This window comes from Eleutherodactylus coqui, chromosome 11, assembly GCF_035609145.1.
Source record: "Eleutherodactylus coqui strain aEleCoq1 chromosome 11, aEleCoq1.hap1, whole genome shotgun sequence".
Classification (NCBI taxonomy): domain Eukaryota; kingdom Metazoa; phylum Chordata; class Amphibia; order Anura; family Eleutherodactylidae; genus Eleutherodactylus; species Eleutherodactylus coqui.
Genome location: NC_089847.1, coordinates 24,193,415 through 24,220,420, shown reverse-complemented (window position 1 = coordinate 24,220,420; position 27,006 = coordinate 24,193,415). Strand labels below are relative to the sequence as shown.

Genomic DNA, 27,006 nt, shown 5'->3' with positions numbered 1-27,006 from the left:
TGGTAAGGGAAATGTTGGATTTGAGGATGGTGCTTAATATCTTCTGCATCTCTTCCCAGAAGGGTTGTAAAAGTGGGCATGAGAACCATATGTGAGAGTATGAGCCAATGCCATCCAGGCATCTCCAGCAGAGCGGAGAATAATCTGGATCTATTTTATTTAGTAGGACCGGGGTTTTATACCACCTGGATATTATTTCATAGTTGAATTCTTGGAACCTAGTGGAGGAAGACCAGGAGTGAGACCTGGATCTGATGTCTTTAGTCTCGTCTGTGGTAAAAGTCGTGTTTAGTTCAGATTCCCAGCAAACTATATAGGAGGGTTTAAGTTTATCATGTGTTAAGGTCCTATATATTTTGGAGATTGGACTCTTGATGGGTTGGAGGCTCCAAAGTAATTTATGGAAAAGTAGATTTTTGTCTGTGTCTATGATGTCTGGGGAGTGCAGAACCACTGAATCTCTAAATGCGTAGATCTTCAGGTTTGAGTGTGACGTTTCCTAGATGGTTTAGGAACTGAATATCTTGGGATACAGATTTGTCCTTGATAAGGTCGCAGCGTTTTAAGATATTGGTTGGTTATAATTTTTTGTTTGAGAGCTTTGAATTTGTTCAGTATTATTGCAGGCAATGGGGTATAACCGCTGATTTGAGGTATTAATTTGTGTTTTTTGTTTGATTTATGCCATAGGCTTAGAGTTAGTCTAGTGTAAGGATTCTGGATTTCTTTCAATTTAACTTTGTTGTATGGAATGGGCCACGGCAGGGAACTCTGATCGCTGTCTAGTGCTAGAAGCTCCATTTCCACCCACAGTTTGGAATGTGTCTGGCGGAACAGGTCCCCCATGCGGTTCAGATGTGATGCGGTCCAATATAGTTCAAAGTCTGGGACCCAGATTCCACCGCATTTTTTGGTTTTGATAAGCGTGGTATGTTTGACCCTGTGTCCCTTGCCCTGCCATATAAATTTTGCTAATAGGTTTTTAAGTTTAGTGAAAAAGAGCCGTGGGACCTCTATGGGAAGTGTTTGTAGCGTATATAATATTCTGGGCAGGTAAATCATTTTTAATTAGGTTCTTTCTGCAGAACCAGGATATCGGCAGGGAATTCCAGGAGTTGAGGTCCTTCTCCATTCTCTCCAGTAAAGGTATATAATTTAGATTGTACAAGTCTGATGCGTTCTGCAATGTTCTTGCCCCCAAGTATGTGATTTGTTTGCTTGTATTGTTAAATGGCGAGATTTTTTAATGGCGTCTTGTTTAATGTTTACGTTTAATAATTCTGATTTTGAAAGGTTTAGCTTGAAGTTGGAGATTTGGCCGAAGATTTTGAACTCCTGCAGAATTTCGGGGATTGCGGTTTTGGGGTCCGTGAGGAAGAACAGCATATCATCTGCATAGAAGGCCGATTTGTGTTCCCTAGAGCCGCACTTCATACCTGTAATTTTATTGTTTTGTCTGATTTTTTTCTAAGAAGACTTCCATAGTTAGGATGAATAATAGAGGGGAAAGAGGGCAACCTTGCCTGGTTCCGTTGTTAATTTGGACTGTTGGGGAGAGTTCGGAGTTGATTTTGACTTTGGCCGAGGGGAGGGAGTACAGGGCCATGACCTTATGAATATTTCTGGAAAACCAAATTTTAAAAGGGACATTCGTAGAAATAACCAGTCAACTCTATCGAAAGCCTTTTCGGCATCTGTGGTGAGAAGGGCAAGCGGGAAGTTGTTTTGATGTGCTGTGTGTGTTATATTGAGTAGTTTTAGGGTGTTATCCTTCGCTTCTCTGTTTGGTACAAAGCCCACTTGCTCCGGATTAATCAGTTCGGGTAGGAACACCTTGATCCTGTTAGCTAAAATCTTAGCGTAAATTTTATTAGGGATTAGGGATATGGGTCTATAACTACTGCATAGGGAGGGGTCTTTTCCTTCTTTGGGGATTAGTGTGATGTTTGCCGTCAAAGCCTCTTTTTGAAAGGGGTTTACTGCGGGGATGGAATTGAAGCCATATGTGGTGTGAGGGTTTCTTTAAAGGTTTTGAAATACAAGGATCCAAAACCATCTGGCCCAGGACTTTTCCCATTTGGGGATGCTTGGATACATTCCTCCACCTCTTGAGGGGTAATCGGGCTGAGGAGCGATTTGTAAGTGAATAATGGGTACATTGGGAAGTCTGACCGAATCTTGGAAATCTTGTATTTTTTGTTTATTTAATAGGGGCTCACTGAGGTTTTGGATATTATATAGGTCAGAGTAAAACGTGTGGAAAATGTTTGCAATCTCTGATGTTTTGTGATGTATCACGACATTTTTATCTTTTATTTTGGAGATAAAGGCTTGCGCATTTTGTGTTTTAATTAGGGCTGCCAGCTTTTTCCCACACTTATCTGCAAAGGCATAATGTTTATATCTTGCGAAAAAGAGGTATTTTTCGGATTTTTGATTAAGGATCTCTTTTAGCTTGATGCGCAGGTTGAATAATTGTCTTTCGTATTGAGGTGACACATTTTTCTTATTGCAAGTTTCTGTGTTTTTGATTTGTTCAGTAAGAAGTGTAACCTCCCTCTCCCTTTCTCTCTTCTTTCTTGTGCCCAGTTCAATGAGGAGGCCTCTTATTACCGCCTTGTGGGCTTCCCATACGATCGCTGGGTTGCACGAATCTGCCGCGTTATCGTCAAAATAATGTTGTAAACCTCTTTGTATGTGCTCAATGTCCTCTTTATGTTTTAGCAGGCTGTCATTTAACAGCCATTTGGACGCTGATTTTTTTTGGGGGGGAAATGGCAATCCTCATAAAGATTGGAGCATGATCCGAGTATAATATAGTATCGTAGTAAGTTTTAGTGACTGCGTCTAAAAGAGAATGTTTAACGTAAAAAAGATCAATTCTTGAGTATTTTTTATGCACCGAGGAATAGAAGGAGTAGTCCCTTGAGTCGGGGTTGAGAACTCCAAGGGTCTACCAGGTGGAGGCCGGCCAGTAATTTTATAATTTTTCTGATTTTGGAAAGAGGGACCGCTGAAGAGCCATTAGACGTGTCCAAGGTAGGGCTAAGCCGTACATTAAAGTCCCTGCCTATAATAATATCCCCCTCAGAGAATTCTTGTAAATGTTTGGTGACTGTTGAAAAGAAAGCATCTTGGTTGGAGTTAGGGGCATATATATTTGCTAGTGTAAGTACTCTATCACCGATTGAGCCCTTGACAAAAATAAATCTGCCTTCTGGATCGGATAGGACGTTTAGGGTTTGAAGGGGCACTCTTTTGTGTAAAACAATAGCAACACCTCTGTGTCTTTTCAATGGAGTAGAGGCGTTGAACCATTTGGTGTAGGATTTGTTTTTAGTGAGCGGGGTGTAATTTTTTTTTAAGTGAGTTTCTTGAAAGAAGACGATGTCTACATTTTGTTTTTCTAGGTAGTGTAGTATTTGCGACCTTTTTTGTGGGATATTAATACCTTTTACATTAAACAAGGCTAGGTGTATATCAGCCATGGATAAATTTAGTAGGGAGTAGTTTTAAGCAAATAGTGTCAGCAGAACTCTCATGAGAATTCAAAACACATAAAAAAAGAAACATATAACCATAACAGCTGGTCTTTGTTGGACCAGTAACAAATAAAATTGTAGTCTGTAAATTCCACAACGTAGTCTGTAAATTCTGTGGATATAAGAAAGTTAAAGGGAAACAGAAATATATAGTCACATAACAACTGTAAGGCAAACAATGTTATCAAGTAGAAGAGGTAGTGATGCTGAACGTCTCTTGCATGGTTATTTGGTGGGAAGTTCAGGTATCGTCGTTGGGCGGGCCTCTTCTGGAAGGTTTGTTTGGGGTCGTATCATATTTATGAGATTTTTTGGTTTTGCGCGGCGTTGCTGATGACCAGTTCTCGCAGGTTGGAAGAGCGGGAAGATTCAGGAGACTCTCGGCCGTGGTCCAGTCCGGTATTTGGATGTGGCTTAAGTCTAGCTTGGACAAGACGTGTGGTAGATCCTCTGGGGTTCTGATGGTCCATGTCCTGTTGGTACCGGAGATGGCCAGGCCGAAAGGGAATAACCATTTGTAGACTATAGCTTTATCTCTTAGAGCTTTGGTTAAAGGTTGGAGTTGTCTTCTGAGGTCGAGGGTCAATCTGGATAAATCTTGAAATATCATAAGTTCCTTGTCATCGTACTCTATCCTTTTTGCTAGTCTAGCTTTATAAAGGATTTCTTCTTTAATTTTGAAGCTTTGCAAGCAACAGAGTATGTCCCTTGGTTTATCTGCATTGATCGATTTCGGTCTGAAGACACGGTGTGCTCTCTCGATGCCCAGGTTGAAACCTTCGGCTTTGCTTAATAATTCTGTGAAGATAGCTGAAAGCACTGTTGGTATTTCTTTATCTGAGATGGTCTCTGGAATTCCCCTGACCCATATATTGTTTCTCCTTGAGCGATTTTCGAGGTCATCAATTTGCATTTTCTGAAAAAAAGCTTCTTTTTGTTTATCAACAAGGATCTCTGTCACCCTCTCGGAGTGTTGCGTCATTTGTGTGTAGTTATCCTCCAAGGTTTGCACTCTTGAATAAATTTGTTTGACGTCTTTTCTTAGTTCTGAAATTTCTTCTATTGTTGTCTGGGTGAATTCCCTGAAGAGGTCTCTCATGCACTTTTTGGTGGGTAGTGCTTTAATATAATTTCTCAGATTCGCCTCGTCATGTATTTGCATCTCCTCTTCTGAGTCACTGTCCAGGTCTGATGGTAAAGTCGACATAGACGCGATTTTGTCTTCTTCTATGGTAGATTTTGTTCTTGTATGTTTTGAGCAATCAGGTGTAAATCTTTTGATTGTTTTTTCGTTTTCAAGCAATTTGTTAGGTGTTTTAGAACTTTTGTTTGTCTCCGAATTAGCGCTCTTAGTATTTTTCCTCATTATATCTGTTTCCAAATGTCACTACGTTGGGAGGAAGGTATGTTTTTTGTTCACATTAGTATAGCGTTGTTTGACGGGTGTTTCGCGGGGTGAGACACTTTCCCGGCTTAGCAAACTTTAATTGCAAGGGGGGAGAGATAGTCTAAATCTTTCTTTGCCTGGTGGCTAGGATTGGCTTTAAAGTATAGTTCAGAATGCTTTGAAGAAGTAATGACTAGGATTTCAGGTCCTGCTTTTATTGATTTTGGCCACTAGATGGTGCTGTGGTACATTTTGATGAGAAGGTAGGAGATTTACTTAATGGAGCCTGCTGATGACTGAGAGTCCCGGGAAGCAAGTCTCCGTGCCCCTGCTGGACTCTGAATATGGTGAGTAACGCTGTGGGATGTGGGATTTACTTTAGATTCCCCCTTGCTGCCGGTATGGGTGGGCTGGGGTTACAGATTTCTCCCTGCTTGGGTTTGCTACCCTGTTCCGGTAGCAGTATGTACTCAGGATGATTTATTGGGCAGCTTGTTATCTTCTGGGGAGCAGGATGGCCGCTGCTTCACAGAGCTGGGCGCCGGGCTGGGAGCTGATCTCCGGGTGCAACTGTCTGTGGGGCTTTGTTAGCTGCTGCTTCTGAGGAGCGGACTGGGGGGTGAGAGCGCTGCTCGAGGGTCCAGATGAGTGGGAAATCACCCCCGGTGCGTGGGTTATGGGCCGACAGAGGTGGTGCTGGTATGCTTAGCGGGAGGGCGGCCACCGGTAGGTTCCCCTCTGCGGGAGTTACCTCAAGCTGTTCTCTCCTGCCTGGAACTCCGCTGATGGTCTCCGCTGGGTTTCTCCAGGCGCGGGTCTCCCGATACAGGGTGCAGGCGGACGCGTGCTGCTGTGCAGGGCCATGGCTCTCCGCCTCTTTCCCGGCGACGAGGGACTCTGGTTAAGCTCTCCTCGAGTCGGGTACAGGTTCTGGAGGGTCCCTGGGTGTTTTGTCCCTGGATTGGGTCTAGAAAACAGTTAAAATGTGGGGTCTGTGGAGGAGCAGGGCAACGTACGACTTCTCTCCTCGCTTGCTAGGCCACGCCCCAAAATTGGGAAAATTTTGAATACATTATCATTTTTTCACATTTTCAATTGCAATATCTCAAATATGTGCAAACATCCTGTACAAAGTATTGATAAGATATATATTTCTATCTGTTTACTTTATTCTGGACACACATTTGAAAAACTTGCAATATTTTTTTTCACCATTTAGGAGACATACATTGTAACTAGGCCCTCCCCGACTCCAGCGCATATGTCTGGCATTTTGTCGGCAGTCGCATGTTCAGAATCCGGTGACATCTCCTACCTCCCGGCTACCTTAAGGAAGGGGGGAGCAAGGAGATTTCAAATTTGCTGGGACTGCCTACCTTCTGCGCATGCTCGTGATGTCATACGTCAGTCACTTATGCACAGAAAAGCGGCATCGGGTCCTAGAGGACCAGTTCACGAAGAACCAGGGTCAGTATGCTTAGCTGCCCTGGTGGATCCGATCCATCAGGGGTGGCTGAATATTTAACTTTTTTTAACTTTTTATTGACTTGCATTGCCGGTGGGCCTCCCCATGGCCAGGGATGACAGTATGGAGCTGCACGTCCTTAGCCCACGGGGCTTTAATCCTCAGAGGATGCATGTTTTTACGTCCTCTAGGATTAAAGCCCAGTTAGATAGGATGCAAAAACACTATAGAGTCGTCACTAAGGGGTTAATCAGATTTCTACCACCTGCAACTGATAAGGGCGACTTGGACCATAATTGTAATCAGATCCTGTAATGGAATAATGGCTTCCGCTGTTGCATCTATGTGGTCACACACTTTGTTCCCAGATATTCAGATATAACTGCGAGGCTATAACTAGAAATAAGCCGGTCAATGACTGGGGTACCAGCTGCATACATGATAGCAGACTTTCCCAATTGATATAGAGCCTGGAGAACTGGGAGAAGGGTCTATAAGTTGTATGGCTCCGTGAAGTGATCTCTCTGGGTTTTAGACCAACTAGATCTTGGCTTTTTGTCACGTTATGTATGGAGATCTCACTGTTATTTCCTGCTGTATTATTGGTGTATCTAGAGGGTTTTGGAAAAATTATGTAATCTATTACATTTATAGATGCACACAGCACACCTGTCCAAGTAAAGTTTAAAGGGAATCTATCTTCTACTTTCATCACTATTGGCTGAGCTTATGGCCTGAAAGTAGGTGACCCTCTCAGTCTGGGGATGTAAGTCACCTTCTCCGTCCTTCCCCACCTTTGTCACCGCTGAAAGCTACCTTTTCTGCAAAAGATGACGCCTGATGATGATGTTGAGGCCTATCTGACCATGTTTGAGAGAACCGCCGAACGAGAGAAACTCCCCAAGGCTGAGAGGTCGTGGTATGCCTTCTGTGGTTCCGCAGTGAGGAACGGTACTAGAAGCTCGACCCAAAGTGCTCAGGAGGTAACTGACTACACCAGACAAGCAGAGATCCTGGCTTGTCTGGGTGTTACGGCGGCAGTCCAGGCTCTAAGAGTGTATAATTGGAGCTACAGGTCCGACCAATCAGCCATGTCGCAGATGTTTGACCTGTACCATCTGGTAAAGAAATTACTGAAACCGGACGTGTGCACACCCGCCCAGATGGTCGATAAGGTCGTGGTGGATCAGTATACCCATGCCCTGCCGGCAGATCTGCAACACTGGGTCAGCCATTGAGGACCCAAGGATGCTAACCAGCTGGTAGATATGGTCAACCGCTACACTGCGACTGAGAACTACCTCCAGGACGTCCGTTCCGTCCAGACCCCCGCTACCTGTTTCAGGGCTACACGGGGTAAGAGGCTACTAGATGCCGGGGAAAAGCTGTGGCATGGTGGGAAGGAGGTTGGGCCGCCGGAAGGGGCACCGTTTGAGTTAAAAGGTGCTGATGGCCCCAACCAGTCTTTTCTATGCCAAGGAAACCAGGGCCTTTGAGGTGCTGGAGGTGCCAGGGGCTCGGGCATGTGTTGGCTCAGTGCCCTATGACTAATGAGCCCATGGAGTGTGACGGTGCTTGGCACCAGTCCTTGTTCGCAAGGCCTTTTTGCAATGCCTCACAGAGACTAGAGACTGAGCCACAACTGTGTCGCATAAGTGTAAACCACCATTCTGTGGAGGCTCTACTGGACTCGGGTAGCCTGGTCACCTTAGTGCATGCTCGCCTAAAAGCAGAAGGATTCATACCGGGTAAGCACATAAGTGTGGTATGTATACACGGTGATACCAGGGTGTATCCTATGGCGCAGTGTAACTTTGAGAATCATGTCAAACTATGATGTAGTTGTTGTCAAAGACTTAATGCACAGCGTGATATTGGGACGCGATTTGCCTGTATTCCGGGACTTGTGGGGAAAAATGATAATCCCTTCTAAAGAGACTGTCGCAAACCCAGCTGACCTTACATCTCCGCAGGATAGCTGGGTAAATGTGGACGTTGAACCAGAGGATGTAACTTTTCCTTTACAGTTCTTGGCTGGAGATGATGCTGAAGAGGAAGTCTACCCCTCGGTTCAGGATGTGTCCGATCTGGAGGATACGCCTGGGAACTTTGGGACAGCCCCGTTAAGGGACTCCACGCTTATAAATGCAAAAGACGATGTTGTAGTCTATAGTACCGATTGGGAGAGTCACCTTGGGAAGGTACAGGCAGTCATGGATGCCATAAAAGTGGCAGGTTTAAACTTAAACCCTAGAAAATGTGCACTAGCCCTGAAGGAAGCCAAGTACCTTGGCTATGTTATTGGGCATGGCATCATTAAACCCCAGGTCAACAAGGTAGAGGCCAAACAGGCATGGCCTAGACCTTTAACAAAAAAGCAGGTCAGAGCTTTTTTAGGAATGGCCGGGTACTACCGTAGGTTCGTGCCTAATTTTGCCTCCATTGCAGCACCACTTACAGACTTGATGAAAGGGGGCAAGTCGGTAATGCTGGCGTGGACAGCCAAGGCCGAGTAGGCCTTTCAAAATTTAAAGTCTGCCCTTTGCCAACAGCCAGTGTTGATAATGGCCAACTTCTCAAGAGTTTATTGTGTTGCCGTTTTGTTGCCTGGAAGCATACGTTAAAATAAAGACTGAAGTAAGTTTTTATGCACTTTTGAGTCCAGTCCAGTATGTCGTTGCCACCCCACCCCCTGGAGGACACTGTTATAGTATGTTGTGGTTTTTTTAGATTGTGGGGGAACCGGAGTCCCTGGAGGAAACCCACACAAACATGGGGAGAACGTACTGTTGATACTTTGCTGCAGACAAAACCTGCATTTTGTGCGTTGTAGTGTTGACTACTCCCCGTAGTCTGCGGTAAACTCTAGAGGTCCTTTTTTTGTAAAAATATTTAGCGTTTTGTTAATCCACAATTCATCTTTTTTAGGGGGCAGCTAAGATGTCTGTATAAACTGCTCATGGAAGAGAACCAGATTCTGACAGAACATTTTAGAGGTCCAAGAAGGAAACAAAGCAACATAGTATGCTAGGCCGAATGAAGACAACGTCCATCTAGTTCAGCCTGTTTCAACCTCCTTGTGGATCCAGAGGAAGGAAAAAGCCCCCAAGAGCCAGAATCCAATTAGCCCTTTCGGGGAAAAAAATTCTTTCCTGACTCTCTAGTGGCAGTCAGACTAATTCCTGGATCAACCTCTAATAGTTCCTATCTGTCTGTAAGTCCCGGATCAACAACCTGCTGGTCACCTAAAATTTATACCCTATAATATCTTTCCGCTCTAGAAAGACATCTAGTTCCCTCTTAAATTCCTCTATGGATTTTGCCATCACCACGTCCTCAGGAAAAGAATTCCATAATCTCACTGCTCTTACACTAAAAAACCCTTTTCTGTGTTGGTGATGAAACCTACCTTCTACTAGACTTAGCCGATGCCCTCTTGTTACCGTCGCAGTCCTGGGTATAAACAGATCATGGGAGAGATCCTTGTATTGTCCCCTCATGTATTTATACATAGTGATTTGGTTGCCCCTTAGCCGTCTTTTTTCCAGGGTAAATAATCCCAATTTTGATAGCCTCTCTGGGTATTCCAGTCCCTTCATTCCATGTATTAGTTTAGTTGCCCTTCTTTGAATCACCTCAAGCACTGCAACATCTTTCCTGAGTAGCGGTGTCCAGAACTGTACGTAGTATTTCATGTGGGGCCTGAAAAGTCCCTTTATATAGTGGGAGGATAATGTTCTCGTCCCTCGCCCCTATACCTCTTTTAATGCACCCTTAGACTTTATTTGCTTTTGCAGCAGCTGACTGGCATTGGTTACTCCAGTTAAATCTACAATCCACTAGTACCCCGAGGTCTTTTTCCATATCACTTTTCCCTAGCAATACCCCATTTAGTGTATATAGGTGACATCTGTTTCTCCTGCCCATGTGCATAAGCTTACATTTATCAACATTGAACTTCATTTGCCATTTTTCTGCCCAAGCCCCCATCTCATCTAGATCCTTTTGTAGCTGTACATTGTCCTCAGGTGCATTAATTGTCTTGTATAATTTTGTGTCCTCTGCAAATATTGATATTTTACTGTGCAGCCCCCCTATCAGGTCGTTGATAAATATATTGAACAGAATGGGGCCTAATACTGAACCCTGTGGCAACCCGCTAGCGACAGTGGCCCAATCAGAGTATGAACCGTTTTTTACCACCCTCTGCTTTCTATCTCTGAGCCAATTCTTTACCAACATACACACGTTTTCACCCAATCCGAGCTCTCATTTTATATAGCAACCTATTATGTGGCACTGTCAAATGCTTTAGAGAAGTCCAGATATATAAGATCAATAGACTCTCCCAAGTCCAGCTTAGAACTTATTTCATCGTAGAAGCTGATCAGATTGGTCTGACATGATCGATCCCTCATGAACCCATGCTGGTGAGGAGTTATTCCGTTGTTCTCCTTGAGGTATTGTACGATGGTGTCTCTCAGAAACCCCTCGAATATTTTTCCAGTTACTGAAGTGAGAATTACCGGCCTGTAGTTACCAGGCTCTTTTGGTCCCTTTTTTGTGTATTGGAACTACATTGGCAATTCGCCAATCCAGTGGTACAGGTAGCAGGCTAGCTATCACATCACTTAGTTCCCTTGGGTGTATTCCATCTGGGCCTGGTGATTTATCGATTTTTAATCCTCTTTAACCCGGTCCGCACTTCCTCCTGCGTTAAGTATGTAACATTTTGTGAGGAGTTCATTTTATTCCCCTGCATCTCGCGTGACATTTCCTTTTCATTCGTGAATACACGTGAAAATAAACTGTTTAATAGGTTTGCCTTCCCTCTATCATCTTCAATGGTTTTTCCTGCATTATTTGTGAAACGGCCAGTGCTCTCAGTGCAAATCCTTTTACTGTTAATATAGTTGAAGAATAGTTTAGGGTTGTTTTTGCTCTCTTTGGCGATCAGTCTTTTTGCCTCTTTCTTGGCAATTTTGATCTTATCTTTGCATATTTTGTGTTTTTCCCTGTATGATTTTAGCGTTTTTTCGCTGCCTTCTTGTTTTAGTAGTTTAAACGCTTTATTTTTTCATTTATTGCCCCAATTACCGTCTTGTTTGAGCCACATTGGTTTCCTTTTACTTGAAGTTCTTTTAGTTTTAAAGGGAATGAACTGCTCGCATGAGGTGATTAGGATCTTTTTTAACTTTTCCCATTTGTCCTTGTCGCAATTAATGTTAACGATAGTAGTTCTGAGCTGATCAAATTTTGCTTTACTAAAGTTTTATTTTATTTGTCCCTCACTGATAAGGCTTCTTATTGAATGACAACTGGAAGTTATATTGTGGTCACTGTTCCCCAAGTGCCCCTCAACCTGTACCCCCGTTATTTGGTCCGGTTTATTAGTTAATACTAAGTCCAGAGTGGCCCTCCCCCTAGTTGGTTCCTGCACAAGTTGGGTAAGGTAGTTATCTTTAATTGTTCTCAAAAGCTTATCACCCTTGTGAGATTTGCAGGTCTAATGATCCCGTATTATATCGGGATAATTAAAGTCCCCCATGATAATGACTTTGTTGCGGATTGACACCTCTTCTATCTGTCTTAATAGTATGGTTTCCATTTCTTCTGTTACTTTTGGTGGCCTATAGAAAACCCCTATCAGGATTTTGTTATTTCTTCCTTCCTGTATTTCTACCTACAGAGATTCCATGTGTTCATCTCCTGCCCCTATATCCTCCTGTAGTCTTGGCATTAAGTACGATTTAACGTACAGACACACCCCTCCCCTTTCTGGTTTCTACGGTCTCTTCTGAAGAGATTGTAACCTTGTAAATTCACCACCCAATCGCACTTATCATCAAGCCATGTTTCCGTTATTCCAACTATGTCTTAGTTTTCATCAGTCATTCTCGCTTCAAGCTCCCCTAGTTTGCCGATCAGACTTCTTGCATTCGTAGCCATACAATTTATACTGTTGTTTTTGTTCTTTAAATTCATTTTGCTACTAATACTACTATTGGCTGATCTGTCAGTTCTAACTGTACTAACCCCACCCCTGCTTGGCCCCCATTCCCATTACTTAGACCCAGGTTGCTAGCTACACTGGCTACCCCTTGTTTCTCTTTTTGCCCTCCCCCCAGTCCCTAGTTTAAACACTCCTCCAGCTTTCTAGCCATCTTCTCCCCCAGCACAGCTGCACCCTATCCATTGAGATGAAGCCGTCCCTATGATAGAGCCTGTAGCCAACAGCAAAGTCAGCCCAGTTCTCCAGGAACCCAAATCCCTCCTTCTTACACCAACTCCGTAGCCACTTGTTTACCTCCCTAAGATCCTGCTGCCTTTCAAGTGTGGCTTTAGGTGCAGGTAGTATTTCCGAAAAAACTACCCTGCAGGTCCTGGCCCTAAGCTTGGACCTTAAGTCCCTGGAATCAGTTTTGAGGGCCCTCCATTGACCTCTAATTTGTTCATGACTGCTGGATCCTCACCAGCCCCTCCCAGTAATCTGCCAATCCGATCCGTGATGTGACGAACTCGAGCGCCAGGAAGACAACACGCCGTTCAACGATCTCGGTCTTTATGGCAGATTGCCCTATCTGTTCCCCTTATAATTGAGTCCCCCACCCCTATGACCTGTCTAGCCTGCCCTGTGCTTCCCGTCCCCATCTCACTGGAGCAGTCATCCCCCTGGCATTCAGAGGGCATGTTGTGCTGTAGCGGTGCTGGCTCTGTAATGGCATCCCCCTCATCTGCCAACATTGCATACTTGTTGGGTTGTGCCAGTTCAGGACATTTTAGACAGGGTGATACATAGGGACAACTTGGGGCTGCTTAGGGAAAGTGGGGTCTGGTGTTGAGGGACAGTGTCAAGGAGAGACACAGACTGAGCCAGAATTAGAGACAGCATTTCTTTAGATATAGAGAATCGTGTGGCGCAGAGTGTTAAGGTAGCAGAAATGCTCACAACTTTAAGGTTGCGGATTCAATCCCACTTGGTTCAGGTAGCCGGCTCAAGGTTGACTCAGCCTTGCATTCTTCAAAGGTCAGTAAAATGAGTACCCAGCTGTGGTAACATAGTATGTAAAAAAAAAACAATGAGACAGAAGACACTTTAGCCTATTTAGGGAGAAAAATCCTTTCTGACTCCATAATGGCAGTCAGAATAATCCCTGGATCAACATTTGAAAGTTACTACCTGACTCTAAGACCCGGATCAATGAGCCTGCTGGCTATTTAGTGTTTATATTCTGTAATATCTTAGCGCACTAAAAAGACATCTAGCCCCCTCTTAAACTCGTCTATGGATTTTGCCATTACCACGTCCTCAGGCAGATAGTTCCACAGTCTCACTGTTTGTGCAGTAAAGAGCCCCCTTCTGTGTTGGTGATGAAACCTTCTTTCCTCTAGACATAAAGGATGCCCTCTTGTTACCGTCGCAATCCTGGGTATAAACTGATCACGGGAGAGATCCTTGTATTGTCCCCTCATGTATTTATACATAGTTATTTGGTTGCCCCTTAACCATCTTTTTTGATAGCCTCTCTGGGTATTCCAGTCCTCTCATTCCATTTATTAATTTAGTTGCCCTTCTTTGAACCCTCTCAAGCAATGTAACATCTTTCCTAATCACCGGTGTTCAGAACTGTTCACAGTATTCCATGTGAGGCCTGACAAGTTCCTCATGTAGTGGAAGAATACATGTTAGCTTTATACTGTGAGTCACTACCAGATTTATACTTGGACAACTGGAAGCGGGGCCTGGAATTGGCGGAGAATGACAACAAGAGGTATTTTGTCCCAAGACCAGAGGCTCTTTTAAAGGGAACCTGTCATTGACAATAAACACCATAAACTAAGTTTATGGGCTTGCAGGTCAGGGCGAAGGTCCAGAAATATGCTTTTTATATTTGCCTGGCTCCTGGTTCATGCTGTTGGCCCTGGAAGAATTATCACTGCAGTCAGTGAATGCGCACACGAATAAAGAAGAGTGCGCATGCACCCCCTTCCTGCAAAGATGACCCCATTGCAGAGACTGCCAGTTTCCAGGGCTGCCGGCTAGGGAATGGGGAGTAAGTATAAAAAGCACTTTCTCATGCCTCAGCTGGAATTTTTTATACTGTTTATAGGTAATGACAGGTTCCCTTTAACTTCATATTTTAGCAGTTGGCTGACACAAAAAGTAAGATTTGGCGCGTTTTAATCCATCAATTAGCTTTTAGTAACTCATGTATTTCTTTGCAGCTGGAGATGAAATATTTGTCAGCTTTGTTACTCACATGTGAAGATAGAATTACTGAGAAGGATAATGTGATCCTGGCAGTTGAGGTGAGTTGTAATTTACTAGCACGCATTGACTTTACATGAAGTTCTCATTCTAGGGTGTATTCACACAGACAATCGTATCACCTGTTAAAACCATTTTCTGATCGCACGGTGCACAACCAATAATACAGAACTTGGCTGCACTGTGTGATCAGGCCCATACAGACGTCTACTCAGACATTAGGTGATTGTTTAAAAATGTCCAGGATTAGAAAAACGTGGCTGCTCTGTTCCAGAGACAGCGCCACAGCTGACCATAGATAGTGTCTGGTATTGCAGCTGGGCTCCATTACAGTGAATTAAGTTTATTAGTTTCAGCACCACACACAACCAATTATCAGTTGTGACATTGTTTTTGGTAGAAAACAGCCATGTTTTTCTAATTCTGGACAGACCCTTAAGGACATGGCCTATTTTGGCTATGAGAACGGAAGGATTTTTGGGGGATTTTCAACTCCACTTTTCAAAAGCCATAACTTGTTTTATGTTATTCTTTTTTTCTTTGAGAACAAAGAGAGAAAGCACATTAATTCTGGCATTCAGGCGGTCATGCGCAGTACACCTTTTTTTAAATTTTAGATTTTCCACGCCAATGCTTAGCAATTAAATGGGTACCCGTATATACCCGCATTGTATATACAGGCTGCGGGTATATCCACAACCATAGAGCACAATGAGCTCTATGTCGTGGATAATCGTGGTAAAGTAGAACATGCGTTCTATTTTCTACGAGTAGATTACGTAATTCTTACCCATTAATGTGAGCGAAATAGTGTAATTCTATGCATTTGATTGATCCGCAGATCAAACTCTTATGAATTCTGCAATTACTATTCAGTCATGTGAGACTGGCCTAATGGTAGATCGCTAACTTTATATACCATTGAATATTAGTGATCACATGACCGGGGACAGTTCAACGAGGCCTCGTGTCACTGCTCCAGGCATTTTGCATACGCAGAAGCCGGGGAAGGTCCGTGGAGAATGATTGTATCAGGGTTCAAATGTTGCGAGGGGAGATGAAACTTTTAATTTTTTTTTTAACTTTTACATACGGATAACTACAATAGATAATGAATACCAAAGAATAACGGTGATCACGTGACTGTGGACTGCTCACCGCGGCCCCCCATTCACTGCTCCAGGCTCTCTGCTACCTTTAGTAGCCAGGTGCAAGGAGATTTTAAATATCCCGTGCCCTCCCCGGGAAAATGTCCGTGGATAAAGATCCCGCTGGGGACAAATCCAGGGGTCTTGGGTAAGTAATTGTATCTCTTCATGAGGGGAGGTGAAACTAACTTTCAAGCATTTTTTTAATTTTTACATGATCGCCGTTGTCCATTGGATAATGGCCATCACGTGACCGAAGACTGGATATCTCGGCCTGCCGTGAAATATCCAGTCTCTTTGGTAGCTAGGAGCAGGGAGATTTCAAATTCCCCGGGCTCTCCCGGCTACTGCGCATGCGCTCAACATTTTGCTGATGGCACGTATGTGCAGATGCCGGCGGCAGGTCTTTGCATGATCAGATCGCCATGGGGCATTGCGGAGGCCAGAGGTAAATAGATCGGATATGTGAGGGGTGATGAAACTTTAAATTTTTAAAACGTTCATGAGATTGTTATTATCCATTGGATAGCGGTGATCACGTGACTGGGGGCCGCACACTGCGCCCCCCCAAGACAGCTCCAGGCTCTTGGCTACCTCCGATAGCCAGGAACTGTAAGACCCTGGGGCTTTAAAGTCTACAGGGCCGGCATGTCTTTACGACCCTGTTGATTAAAGCCCATGTATGGGTGGGTCACTAAGGGGTTAAAGAGAACTTGTCTTTCTGTTTATTCATCTGCATTCTCCTAATACTGGCATTTCTTAGATTCATCTCCCTGCACTGTAAATTTGTCAAGTGGGCTGTATGCACCACTTGATGTCAAAGGGTAAGGTTCGACTTTATTAACCCGGTTGGGACCAGGCAATGTAAATTTACGGCGCTTGGTCCCGGGCTTAAAACTCAGCTGTATGTAAAATTAAGCCTCCTGCTCTGCAATCAATCGGAGGCAACACGGGTTATCAGCTGTTAGTGACAGCTGATAACCCAGAGGAGAAGGCAGAAGGCAGAAGGGGGTTGTAACCCTTTCTGTCTTCTCCTTCCCCGAATACACAGAGCTCAATGAGTGAAAGCATTGAAAAGTGAAAGCAGAAGTATAACTTCCACTTCGGGAGCCCGGGGGTCATGTGACTGCTGGGATTCTCTGCTACAGCAGAGTTACAGGGTCTCAGAAGACCCTGATCAGCTCTGCCAGTGACTAATGTCACTACAGGGGATATTTTTCCCTGCAACTGGGGCTCCTATGGATGCTCCAGCTTCAGTGGAAAATGTCAAATTAAAAAAAAGGTGAATGTCCCTCAGGAGGTCTTATATGATGTCATGGGGGACTTAAGATACTAAAAAACATAATTGCATACATCAATAAATAAAAATTACACAATACAACAATTTATACATTAGAAAGAAAATAACCCAAAGCCAATGCCATATGCGCCATGTAGACCCAAACCATACATATTATATATCAAAACGTCCAATACAAAATTAGGAACCTTTGTTTTAGCGTAAATATACTAATTAAAAAAAAAAACTATAAATATTAGACGAATGATTTTTTTTTAGCTTTTTACCCCCAATAAAACTAAAAACCAGGGAAGAAAATGTCAATTAAAAAAATAGTCCTATATGTCATGGAAGAAAACGCAGTAAAAATAATTTTGGTAGCTGAAGGACAAAATATAGGGCAGTAAAACCACCACATGGCTAAAATCCCTAAAAAGTGTCTGGTCCTTAAAGGGGTTGTCTCGCGAAATCAAGTGGGGTTATACACTTCTGTATGGCCATATTAATGCACTTTGTAATATACATCGTGCATTAAATATGAGCCATACAGAAGTTATACACTTACCTGCTCCGTTGCTAGCGTCCCCGTCGCCATGGTTCCGTCTAATTTCGGTGTCTTCTTGCTTTCTTAGACGCGCTTGTGCAGATGGGTCTTCTCCCTTCCGTTTGGCTTGGCTCGACAGCATCAGCCTTTTGGCTCCGCCCCCTTGTACGTGTCATCGCGTAGCTCCGCCCCATGACGTGTGCCGGTTCCAGCCTCCTGATTGGCTGGAATCGGCACGTGACGGGGTCGGAGCTACGCGATGACGCGTACAAGGGGGCGGAGCCAAAACGCCGATGCTGTCGAGCCGAAGGGAGAAGACCCATCTGCGCAAGCGCGTCTAAAAACGCAAGAAGACACCGAAATTAGACGGAACCATGGCGACGGGGACGCTAGCAACGGAGCAGGTAAGTGTATAACTTCTGTATGGCTCATATTTAATGCACGATGTATATTACAAAGTGCATTAATATGGCCATACAGAAGTGTATAACCCCACTTGATTTCGCGAGACAACCCCTTTAAGGTACAAAGCAGCCTGGTCCTTAAGAGGTTAACAGTGAGCAGTGTAGACTGCCCACTTGACACATTGAGCACATCGGAGCCAAATCTAAGAAGAGTCCGTATGAAGCAACAAGGGTGAGTGTACATAAAAGAATGGCAATTGTGGAGTTAACAGGGCTGCGGCTATAAAGTTCTGCAGTTGGTCCCACTGACGTGAGGACATGACAGATACTCTTTTAATGTCTCAGGGTGTACATGTACGCCTTATTTGTACGGGGTTAATATTCTGCAGGCTCGGAAGCCAAGCCTGCTTCATACATAGCTGAAGCTGGAGTTTATGTTGATCACACCTCCATGTGCTGCGTTATCTTGTGACTGCAGCATTTAAATTGCCTGATTGGTGATGGGAGGTCCCAAACGGCCCTTCACAATTAGATCGCGAGGTGTCGTCCTGCTGTCATGGCAGCCAGGGGATTTCGACATGCCTTAATAGATTTCCTGCAGAAATATCATAAACGTTTTTTTAACCTCGTTTTATTGAACATGTCATATAATTTGTACATAGACATATTACATATATCATTAATATATAATGACAACTGAACCTGTTTCAGGATCCTAACTTGTCTCATGACTCCATTTACAGTTTTCATTGTCCATTTTTCTACAAACATCTTTGAGACATCAAGAAAACGTTAATAAACCTGTCTGCATTGGTGTTTATTTACGTTGCATGGTTATCATATAATTAGTTATGCTGCAGAGTGGTACAGGCATCCAACCATGGGTCCAATATTTTGTTACATTTAGTAGAGCATCCTCTGTTTTGGTAGATTACTTTTTCATAAGGTAGAACAGTATTGACTAATTTTTTCCATCCCGTAATGGAAGGAGATTTGGTGGCCATCCATTAGAGCAATCACCTTCCAAGCTAAAAATAGTACCTTCCTCATAAAGATTCATAGGTGATGAGGCCATTGTTCTCCATCTAATAAGCCAAATAATGCCGTTTTAGAATCTAGAGTGAGTGTGTATGGGGAAGGTAAGAGCATAGACACAAATGTTGCCACCTCTGCCCAAAAATCTCTAATATGCGTGCAGTCCCATATCTTGTGCCAAAGGTCAGCAATAGGGTGATGGCAATCTGATGTCGGGGTTCTGCCCATTTTATGTAGTCGTATGGGTGTAAGGTAAGATTGGTGTATTATATACATTTGTATCAGTTTGTTGTTCGCTGCTGGGGATACTAATAGATGGGATTCCAGTATATCTTACCAATCCTCCGGTGTTAGCTCTGGAATGAGAGCTTGCCATTTATTTTGAATTGGTAGTGGATTCTAGCCAAATTTAGTTGATAGCAAATGTGTATGTAGAGCAGATAGCAATCCTTTCGGGCCTTTATGACCTTTGTTATAAAGCATTTTTCAGTTTTTTTTGCAACTTTTTTTCTTATATATCCAATAAATAGGGGGAAAGGTTTTTGTTAAAAAAAAAATGGATCATGTCCTTTAATTCTTACGATGTTCCATTTTTTTCACTTATTTTTAGTTTGCTTTTTACCCTCTTACTAAGTTACTGCAGTATATGGTATAAGCGATCAAATGATTGCAATTTCAATTAGGAGGCTAAAAATATTTGACTATTGGAAGAAATAAAGGATATTAAAAGTTTAAACAAAGCCCTCCACCCTTATTTGTAATAGTTTTAAAAACTGCAAGAAACAGATTATAGAAAAGTGAGACCTGCTATATGTTAACAAGAGAACCATTGGCCACCTGATAAGTCCACAGCCGCTCCAAAGGTCATGTCAGCACTGCAGCCATGTAAGCAAAGCCCGCGGGCCAATCAGAGCGCTGGTGTTGGGGCGACCAGGGATTGATCAATGGAGGAAGACTTCCGTTGTTAAATGGCGTTTCCCATCAATGTAAATTTGTTTTTCAATTCCGTCACAGTAATGGAAAAATAAAATACAACCTGGCTGACCCCATCGACAGGTTGAAATTATGGGAATTTTCGGTTTTTGGCCATAGTTTTCTGCAATTTTTTTAAAGCTGTTTTGCTGGAATCTGCAGCTTAGACTCCTCAATGCAGTTGTGAACAGCGCTAAACCTCTTTACTTTCTCCGTATAATGTATTTGGTGTGCTCTTGTATGTTAATACATTATGATCTGCGTCACTATGACTCAGACTGTTCTTAGGACGTGCTACTTATTGTCTATTTATAACCTAATAAATGATGTCATTAATTGATTATTGGCCTGTTTTCATGATCTATATTATTTACATATGAATTCATATTGGGTATCATGATTCTAAAATTACTAAATCGGAACCCTTCACAGAGTAGACGAAGCTAAAACGTATATTTTATTTATACAAAGTAAAATCATAGGGCTCAGGACACACAAACAATATACACATCACATTGCTTTTAGGTAAATAACAGCGACCCCCCCATTGATGGAGTGACGGGGATGTAAAGGAGCGGCTGTTTAAGTTAGGATAGAATAAAGGATACTCCTACCTACTCCATCAAAAACTTTTTTTCATTTATGGTTCCTGAAGAGCTGTCATATCAGCAGCGAAACGCGTAGAACCACGAAATATTTGTTGTCCAACTGGAAACCAATGAACCACGAAATATTTTTTACCCGATTGTGACTTATCGTAAAACACCCTGAAAGACGCAACTTTCTTTTCTTTGGGTGTTTGTTAATATCAATAAAAAGATGAGGAAAATATCATTTTTTTATGGGTAAAGCTGTAGTGTGTGATGCTTCTACTCTACAGGGCATTCATGGGGGAAAAAAAGGGTTTGGGCAGCGGGACAACCCCTTTAAGAAAACACTTGTTATGAGGACTTTCCACCCATTGCTGCTTGCTACCACAGACAGCAACAGAACTATCTAGAATCCAGTGTGTATGTAGGGCGTCTTTTATTTGTTCTGACGTCAGTCTCTCCTACCTGTATAACCAAACATTACTGTTATGACTCTGAGTCCTTGTTATGATCCCCACTGAAGTCATGCACAAGCAATGCTTGCTACTTCTACTGCGGTGCATTATGAAATGACCTAAACCTAGAAATCCATTGCACTGCGGCAAACAGCTAGTTCTGAGCTGCAGTATGTGGCATTTTCTTCAGGCGCTGTATGTATATAGCTATTTCTCCTGCAGCAATACGGCATCTGACAGAAAACAAAACTGTATATGTCAGTGCATGAAATCGAAGGCATAGCATCTCGAATACATTGCAAAATTTTCAACTGGCTTTGTAGGCAGAAAATCAACAGCATATTACAGTAGCAGCAAAGTGGATGAGATTTGACAAATCCCAACCACACCCTGTGGAGGAAAATCTCTACGGGAATTAACCTGCAGTGCTATTAATTCGTTCTGCAAATTATCACCACGAATTTCCCTTATTTGTAAAATCTAAGACACATGTTTTTGCCTTCAGTTTACGTTACATGGGGTGATAGCCTTTAGGAGACATGGACTAGAATGACAGCCCCATTATAGTTCTGTGCAAAATAGAGTCCTAGTAGAGCCATTGGCATGAGACCTGAGCCCAGCAGCATTGTGACTTTATCTTGTACGGTGGTTATATGATTGATTTTTTTTTTAAGCGTTGTGGAATAAGTTGGCGCTATACAAATAAAGATTATTATTTTTTCCTGTAGAAAGTAAAATAATAGGCATTTTATGAATATCTTGTGTGGAACTACTGTATTTGCTGGTGGGCATCAGTATCCTAGCTTCTAACCTACTGAATATGTTCTGTGCAGGTATTCCCTTACTGACAAAGGACTTCATCTGGCACAGAGATTGGAAGCTGCTGAAGAAGTGCTTGAAGGCAGGAATGATGGCGCCAGTCAAGGATGTACCACAGCATCTGAGGAAGATCAAGAGGATCAGGATAAGCTGCACTGTAGAGAGAATATCCAAAATGTATTGTAAGTGAAACTAGACACATAACAGTAAAATGTATGTCCTGGCAGGGGGGTACTTAACGCAACAGGAGGTACACCTACGTCTTGTGGATAGCGCAACATCAGAAGAGATCTCGCACTGTCCGGCAGTGGGAGCCGGCTGTTGATAGCCTGCCTCCCTTCAACAGCGGGGGTGCATCGGGACAGCGACTCCCGCGGTTTACCCCTTCCTTGCCGCGATATATGTAGATCGTGGCATGTAAAGGGTTCACAAAGGGAGCGTGCTCCCTCTGACGTCATTGGACTCTCGCGATGAAATCACGGAGAGCCCGACGGGTTGCCATGGCAACAGTGCGCCAGATGCAAGCGAGAAACAACTGCAGCACTTCAGGGATATCCACAGATCCCCTGGGGGGTTTTTAAGAAGCTGTATCTAGCGAGGAGTCAAATGCAAAGCCCAGTAGGGTCCGGATCTAGACCCACCATACAGATCCAAAGGTAGATAGACCAGGCAGCATCAGATGTTTCTTAAATATTCAGCTTTTTATTTCTCCATAAAAGACTGGCGACGTTTCGACCCCAGTTGGGGTCTTTATCAAGCTCTTGATAAGGACCCCAACTGGGGTCGAAACGTCGCCAGTCTTTTATGGAGAAATAAAAAGCTGAATATTTAAGAAACATCTGATGCTGCCTGCTCTATCTACCTTTGGAGATGCAAGCGATAAGGCATTGCAGGACAGATAGTGATCACAGGTGCTATTGTACAAGTTCCCTACAGGGACAAAAGAGAAAAATAATGTAAGAAAAATGTAAAAAAACCTTTCCCATATTAGCATAAAAAAATTAAAATCCCACATATTTGGTATCGTCTTATTCGTACAATAAATTGAACACGCTTTTTATCCTACATGGCAAAAAGTGTTTTCAAAAACCCTTAAAAAAATGGAGGCAAAATGCTTATTTTTGTTCATTTTGGCTCCCAAAAATGACACAAAGGGATTTTTAAAAAAAATGTATATACCCCAAAATGGTACCAATGAAAACTACAGCTCGTCTCACTAAAAATAAGCCCTCACTGAGCTCTATCTATGGAAATTTAAAAAGTTATAGGACTTTGAATTCAGTGATTTAGAAAAAAATTCATTTCCAAAAAAAGGGTTTTGATTGCAGAAAAGTGGAAAAACCTAAAAAAAAATCTAAGAATTTTGGTATCGTTGTAATCGTACCGACCCGCAGAAAAAATGTATTCTGTCATTTATGCTGTATAATTAACGCTGTTAAAAAAAATCTATGGTAGAACCGATGCTTTTTCTCTCCTTGCTATCGTAAAAAATAAACAAAAGTTTTGCAGTATAGTCTATGTACCCAAAAATGGCAGCAGTAAAAACTACAGTTCGCCACTAGAGATGAGCGAACGTACGCACCCGAGTACCGCCATTTTCGAGTACTTCAGTACTCGGGCGTAAAGATTCGGGGGGGCGCCGGGAGGCGGGGAGAGGTGCGGGGGGGAGCAGCGGGGAACAGGGGGGAGACCTCTCTCTCTCCCCCTCTCCCCCCCACTCCCCACTGCTACCCCCCGTGCCGCCACGGCGACCCCCGAATCTTTACGCCCAAGTACTGCAGCACTCGAAAATGGCGGTACTCGGGTGCGTAAGTACTCGTTACGAGTACGTTCGCTCATCTCTATTCGCCACGCAAAAAACAAGCCCTTATACATCTGCGTCGACAGAAAAATAAAAAAAAGTTATGGCTTTTAAAAAAAAATGAAGATGAAAATCCGCTAAAAATTGTTGCGTCCTTAAAAGCTCAAAATAGGCCGTGTCCTTAAGGGGTTAAAGGATATGAACACCATTTTACATTATGATCTTTGAATGACTGCCTGTGAATGGAGGCGACCGGCTGGAAGAGTTTTCTGGCATGCTGTGCCTCCATTTACTCTGTGTGACAGAAGCGATATTTGATGGGACAGTTTAGGCTCCCGATAGTCATCACTTAGACTGCATGCACATGGACTGAAAAAAAGTTGTGCCCAAGGTCCTAGGGCACAACTCGTATTGGACAGCATGTGGACATCCCATCCGTATGTTGTCCGATGTACAGGACCTCGCATTAGATGTGCATCGGACAAGAATATTCATGCGCGTAAAAAGAGCACATGAGAATACATCCATTCAAATAAATGGGTGCTATTTCTGAGCGATTTTCAGAACATCCAGCAGAAATACCGTCTGTGTGTATGTAATCTTAGACTTTACTTTGGAAAGATGTGTCAAATGCCTATTTAGCAGTATTTAGGGTGCCTGTACATCTAGCAGCAGTGTGCTACGTGGTTTTTGGCCATTCTGCACATCACTGGATGTTTTATGAGTCTGTCAGAACACCTAATATGTGAGATTACCTGGCTTTACAAAAGTCTTAAAAGGAAATAAATTAATATGGGCATTTCAATCGCCAGTCTTAAAGGGGTTGTCCCGCGCCGAAACGGGTTTTTTTTTTTTTTTTCAACAGCCCCCCCCGTTCGGCGCGAGACAAACCCGATGCAGGGGTTAAAAAAGAACACCGCACAGCGCTTACCGGAATCCCCGCGCTCCGGTGACTTCTTACTTACCTGCTGAAGATGGCCGCCGGGATCTTCTCCCTCGGTGGACCGCAGGGCTTCTGTGCGGTCCATTGCCGATTCCAGCCTCCTGATTGGCTGGAATCGACACGTGACGGGGCGGAGCTACCAGGAGCCGGTCTCCGGCACGAGCGGCCCCATTCAGAAAACAAGAAGACCGGACTGCGCAAGCGCGTCTAATCCGGCAATTAGACGGCTCCATGGAAACGAGGACGCTAGCAACGGAGCAGGTAAGTGAAAAACTTCTGATAACTTCTGTATGGCTCATAATTAATGCACAATGTACATTACAAAGTGCATTAATATGGCCATACAGAAGTGTATAGACCCACTTGCTTTCGCGGGACAACCCCTTTAATATTGTTTGCTCTGCTAAGGTCAAGTGAAAGCTGTGCTGTGATTGGTTGCTATGGGAAATTAGACAGATTTTCTCTTAAACAGCTTTGAAAAGAGTGTAGCGCAGGGCTACTTTTCTATGTCCCACTATGCATATGACGAGGCATTCGGCACCTCTGTGTGTCTACACAGAAATGTACAGCAATTCCAACCTGGCGTACGTTTCAGGTATAATTTATACCAGTTTCTGTTGAAAATTATACATAAAATGTATCGGTCTAAGTGATCACACCCCCTTTTGACAAAGCCTACCACCTTATTGGGAAAGTGTCAGACAGCAGCACAGACCATCAAAAGTCACAAAAGTTTTGCACAAAGTAAGCCTTGTGCATGCTTTTACAACTTTGTTTTGTGCCAGAAACTGACATGAAATGTTTTTTATAAATGTCCTCCTCAGTGTACCAGTAGATACCGCGGCTGATCCGCTGTAACAGCATGCAGATCATCGCTAACTGCTGGGCAGCACATGGACTCATTTTTTTTGTTGTTGTTAAAACCCGATTATTTTTATTAAACTGTATAAGCCCTCTTGAGTCAGTCATATCATACAATGCAATGTACATTACATTCACAAATATCTGGTAAGTATATATGAAAAATAGAATGATGCATATCACTGAAAATGCAAGTACAATGGCTTTTCACTGTTAGGTTGTGCTCCTAGGACTTGTAGTTCTATGGGTTCTCTCAACACCTTTACTAGGGACACCTGACACCTTAGCAACCAGACAGTCACATATGACTATCCAGCTATGCTATGACATCACAGATCTTTCTCAGAATGTTGGGTTCCTGAAAGTTCTGACAACACTGGCATGAGCAGGATCAGGCACATCTCATTGTGCTATAGGCAGGCGAAGCAACAACATCTGCATTTTTACCAACAGTAGGGGAGACACTAAAGAAACCGTATTACATCATGGACTCCATATCTCTCAACAGTGAGTGTCTACTGGAGGAGAACGCCAAACTCCGAAGACTAATGGACCTGCGGCAAGAGAACTATGAACTACGCAGAGCTTTAGAAGATTCCAAACCAGAAGATAGGGAGGCCGAAACCGAAGCCCGCAGGGCGATAGGTGAAGGCGGACATGACAGGGTTAACAGGGAGGGAAGGGGTTAAGTATTTTCACAAGAAAACACAGGCATGATGGGAGGGGGGGGGGGTGGAGTGTGAGTGGCTAGGAAAAGAGCACGAAAACAGGGGGAGGAGCCAGTCCGGGAGTTGAAGAGGAAGAAGGACCGAGAGAAGCGTGCTGAAGAGTGAAGACAGAAGAAAGCAGAAGAAAAGCGAAGGGAGAAGAGCAGAAGGTGAAGAACGGAGTGAGAAGACCTGAGGGAGAAGACCAGGGGAAGAAGACCAGAGGAGGAAGAAGATCGGGTGAGCAGAAGAAGGAGAAGACCTAGGGTGACTGAGAGGAAGAGCCCGAAGAGGACATTACCTGTGGAAGATGGAGGCGCCTATGGAGAGGAGTCGGGCGGCGGCAGAAAAGCGAGGTATCGGGTGGCTGGAGGACATGGCGCGGATTGGTGAAGGACCTCTGGTTAGTCCGGTGAGAGCAGAGGCCACGTCGGGCGCGTGCACTGGAGAGGCTTAGCCCAGAGCACGCGCCGGTGCGTAGGCACCGCACTGGGAGCCCAGTAATGGCACCTCCAGCCGGGCTTCCTCCTGCGACTACAAGCGGGGGGGGGGGGGGGGTGTCCGGTTTGGGAGGAATCCTGCTCAGCGGCACAGCGCTGCATGTAGCTCTAGGCCCCGTGCTGAGAGGTGGGCGGGGCCTTCGGCGGCACCGATGGCAACAGGAGCGGAGAGAGGGGGAGGCTGCTCCAGCACAGTAGTGAGTCGGGAGGAGCGCCCCTGCACCAGCAGGACCAGGGGAACATCGGCGGTCGGGAGCCGCAGGCCCAGAGCTGCAGGTGGGGAGC

General features: G+C 43.8%; 1 pseudogene; it reads left to right on the top strand.

Annotated features, from left to right (window-relative positions):
* LOC136581692 (DNA replication complex GINS protein PSF2-like) overlaps nucleotides 1-26,215 on the top strand; it is a 45,970-nt pseudogene extending 19,755 nt beyond the window's left edge.
* The last annotated feature ends 791 nt before the right edge of the window (nucleotides 26,216-27,006 follow it).